This window comes from Schistocerca piceifrons, chromosome X (assembly GCF_021461385.2).
Source record: "Schistocerca piceifrons isolate TAMUIC-IGC-003096 chromosome X, iqSchPice1.1, whole genome shotgun sequence".
Lineage (NCBI taxonomy): Eukaryota > Metazoa > Arthropoda > Insecta > Orthoptera > Acrididae > Schistocerca > Schistocerca piceifrons.
This window is the reverse complement of record NC_060149.1, coordinates 536234869-536238256: the sequence shown is the minus strand read 5'-3', so window position 1 is coordinate 536238256 and position 3388 is coordinate 536234869. Positions and strand designations below refer to the sequence as shown.

The 3388-nt window shown below is 42.0% G+C and overlaps 1 non-coding gene across 1 annotated transcript; it reads left to right on the top strand.

Annotated features, from left to right (window-relative positions):
- The first annotated feature begins 1271 nt into the window (after positions 1 to 1271).
- On the top strand, positions 1272 to 1346 carry Trnas-uga. Its single transcript has one exon. It is a non-coding gene; the product is annotated as a tRNA-Ser (tRNA).
- The last annotated feature ends 2042 nt before the right edge of the window (positions 1347 to 3388 follow it).

Genomic DNA, 3388 nt, shown 5'->3' with positions numbered 1-3388 from the left:
CAAGGCATCACAACAACGTTTCACTAGACAACGCCGGTCAACTGCTGTTTATATATGAGGAATTGGTTGGAAACTTTCTTCATGTCAGCACGTTGTAGGTGTCGCCACCTGCGCCAACCTTGTGTGAATGCTCTGAAAAGCTAATCATTTGCATATCACAGCATCTTCTTTCTGTCGGTTAAATTTCGCGTCTGTAGTACGTCATCTACGTGGTGTAGCAATTTTGATGGCCAGTAATGTACATTAAGCATGATATCCCTTCACTACTGACTGGAAGTAGATGAGGTTGTGTAGGCTGTGCCACGACAAAGGTGGGAGTTGTGGCAAATGGAAACTGTCATCAATAAGCTTTTTTTACATTAGAATTTTATTTTATTTAATGAACCAATGGCCACGAATGATCACAGAGCTCTTATGTTATTGGAACTTGAGACACTGAAAATGTTGGTACTGCACTGGGATTCGAATTCGAGTCTCCCTTTTTATGATACCTGGGTAATATAGGTCCATCATGTCCTAGGTTTCCCGCAGAGTGCAAACTCCTTTCTACGTCTCCATGAAAGGTACATATCTGAATTTGAATCCTGTTCCAGCACAAACATATTCATTGTCGTAGCTCGACGTGTGCCACAAATTATTTACTTAGAAGCTCATGCTCAAATCAGAGATGAAATAGGTTTCTTGAGCATTCCTTTCATGAATGAGATTTTCACTCTGCAGCGGAGTGTACGCTGATATGAAACTTCCTGACAGATAAAAACTGTGTGCCGGACCGAAACTCGAACTCGGGACCTTTGCCTTTCGCAGGCAAGTGCTCTACCAACTGAGCTACTCAAGCACGACTCACGCCCCGTCCTCACAGCTTTACTTCCGCCAGTACCTCGCCTCCTACCTTCCAAATTTTACAGAAGCTTTACTGCGAACCTTGCAGAACTAGCACTCCTGAAAGAAAGGATATTGCGGAGACATGGCTGAGCGACAGCCTGGGGGATGTTTCCAGAATGAGATTTTCACTCTGCAGCGGAGTGTGCGCTGATATGAAACTTCCTGGCAGATTAAAACTGTGTGCCAGACCGAGACTCGAACTCGGGACCTTTGCCTTTCGCGGGCAAGTACACAGCCCCCAGGCTTTGGCTAAGCCATGTCTCCCCAATATCCTTTCTTTCAGGAGTGCTAGTTCTGCAAGGTTCGCAGGAGAGCTTCTGTAAAGTTTGGAAGGTAGGAGGCGAGGTACTGGCGGAAGTAAACCTGTGAGGACGGGGCGTCAGTCGTGCTTGGATAGCTCAGCTGGTAGAGCACTTGCCCGTGAAAGGCAAAGGTCCCGAGTTCGAGTCTCGGTCCGGCACACAGAGTTAATCGGCCAGGAAGTTTCATTCTTTTCATGTTACAAAGGTGGCTGCGTAAAAGAATGAAATGGCCGAGATTTTTCAGATCTCTGTGGTTGGAGACAGTACAGGAAGACTTGGATGCTAGACAAATTTGGTAGATATGGTGATGAAAGAGGAAATAATACTCTGGGTTAGCATACTGGTATGCTTTTTTTGCTTCTTCACATGTTTGCAATGAACATGCAGAAGCGCTCTGACTCGTAATTACAACTTCAGTAAGCGTAAAATATAGATGTAGCCTACTTTATTCTCCATCCAATTACCAGAACAAATAGCTATCCAGCTTATAAGCTTCTTACAATTGGGTTATACACAGCAACAGTTGGTACTACAGACCACAAACCATGTAGGTGCCAGATTCTATTACTCTAATCAGACTCTTAGGTTCGAGGATTCGTCACAATGAAATTGACATACAGATATAGGTACACATAGACATATGTATGATGAAATCATTACCCTTAGCCCAGACGTATGTACATACAAGCTTTGCAAGGCCTTCTTAGTGTACAAGTTTAACATAATACAATTCTCACTCACATGGTATCGCTACATGTTATCAGTCATCTGAGATAGGAAATCTGATTGCTGACCTATAAGTCTGCCTTGACTGGCTTTTGAGGGGTGAGTGAGAAAACAGCAGTTTCTTAATATATGTAACCTCTTATTTGAATGACGAATATTGCTGAAACTGAATGCCTCAAGCTAAGTTTGAAGGGTTACAACTAATATCATACTCAGATTATTTTCCTAATTCTGGCAACCTGTCATGATTCGATCATTACATCACGATTTCATTTCAAGCCCCTAGCATGTGCACACAGAAGTACTGATGAAAAATAATTTTCATTTTTAACGTGTACAGTATGTGATGTCAACAGTAGTAACAGACGCCAGCTACAACTCCCAGCTAGACACTGACCTTTTCATCACATACTTAGAAGTTCAAACTTTTCAGTGCGTCACTTCAAGTTGAAACATTCCACTCCTAGCTACTAGCGAAAAAGAAGTCGACTGTGAACATCTCTTCGATTGTAGTCAAGAATGACGATATATGCTGGGTTCGTCTCCCAGTCAGCAGAGAATTCTGCATCCCATTATTTCAAGTCCAAACATTCCACTCCTAGCTCCGGTTAAAAAGAAAAAAAAAAACTGATAGTTAACATGTCTTCGAGACCATTTTTGGGGATCAGTCTTTTAGTCAGTAGGCATTCAGAACTTTCTGTAGGGTTGTTTCCCATCAAACATGCTGTCATCTTGTTACTGACGCACAAAGTGTCATTTAACGTCTGCTTGTGGGTACAAAACAATAGCAGTAGGTGCCAGGTTCTCATTCCGGCCAAGTAACAATAATTTACATCGTCACTTGAGGTCCAAACAACTCGCTGCTGAGGACAAAAATCGGTATCTAACATTTGACATTACTCAGCTAACCTAGCAATATACAGGGTTCAAATCGTCTTCACTGAAGTGGATATCCTTGAATTTCAATTCTAAACATGTCCTCACTTCGTTACTTGTGAATGAAACAGTCAGCAGAGAATTCTGCATCCCATTATTTCAAGTCCAAACATTCCACTCCTAGCTCCGGTTAAAAAGAAAAAAAAAACTGATAGTTAACATGTCTTCGAGACCATTTTTGGGGATCAGTCTTTTAGTCAGTAGGCCTTCAGAACTTTCTGTAGGGTTGTTTCCCATCAAACATGTTGTCATCTTGTTACTGACGCACAAAGTGTCATTTAACGTCTGCTTGTGGGTACAAAACAATAGCAGTAGGTGCCAGGTTCTCATTCCGGCCAAGTAACAATAATTAACATCGTCATTTGAGGTCCAAACAACTCGCTGCTGAGGACAAAAATCGGTATCTAACATTTGACATTACTCAGCTAACCTAGTAATATACAGGGTTCAAATCGTCTTCACTGAAGTGGATATCCTTGAATTTCAATTCTAAACATGTCCTCACTTCGTTACTTGTGAATGAAACAGTCAGCAGAGAA